This window comes from Trypanosoma cruzi, assembly GCF_000209065.1.
Source record: "Trypanosoma cruzi strain CL Brener chromosome Unknown tcruzi_1047053493793, whole genome shotgun sequence".
Classification (NCBI taxonomy): domain Eukaryota; phylum Euglenozoa; class Kinetoplastea; order Trypanosomatida; family Trypanosomatidae; genus Trypanosoma; species Trypanosoma cruzi.
The window spans coordinates 1-551 of record NW_890541.1 but is presented as its reverse complement, the minus strand read 5'-3'; the positions used below and the strand labels follow the sequence as shown (position 1 = coordinate 551).

Below are 551 nucleotides of genomic sequence, written 5' to 3'. Positions count from 1 at the left end.
AAAAGAAAAATTACTGACGCAGTTTCCGCGCCACATGTGGGGAAGCGAGGCGTCCGGAGGCTTCATGGCAAAATCCGGAAAAGGGCCTGCGGAGCTTCATTTTTAAATTTGTTCTTGCCTTTTTTCCTACCGTTTTTTTTTCTATGGTCATCATCTCCCGCGGCTCTTCCGTGGCTTGCCTGTCGCCGGCGGGCGGGCGGCTGCGCATCGCGTGGCGCGTCGCCGGGTACGACCATACTTGGCCGAGTGCACCACATCCCGTCCGATTTGTGAAGTTAAGCGGCCACAGGCCTCGTTAGTACGGCGATCAGTGATGGCGCTGGAACCCGGGGTGCCGTACCCTTCCCACTATTTTTTTTTTTTTCCGCCACCGCGCGCCGCCAGTCGCTTCTTCACCGCGCCGGGGCGGGCGGTGGGTGGGCTCTCCGAGCGCGCGGGCGCCGCAGCAAAAAAGAAAAATTACTGACGCAGTTTCCGCGCCACATGTGGGGAAGCGAGGCGTCCGGAGGCTTCATGGCAAAATCCGGAAAAGGGCCTGCGGAGCTTCATTT

General features: G+C 58.8%; 1 non-coding gene across 1 annotated transcript; it reads right to left on the bottom strand.

Annotated features, from left to right (window-relative positions):
• Positions 1-224: 224 nt before the first annotated feature.
• Positions 225-334, bottom strand: Tc00.1047053493793.10. The gene has a single exon (XR_008255048.1). It is a non-coding gene; the product is annotated as a 5S ribosomal RNA (M5) (ribosomal RNA).
• Positions 335-551: the final 217 nt, after the last annotated feature.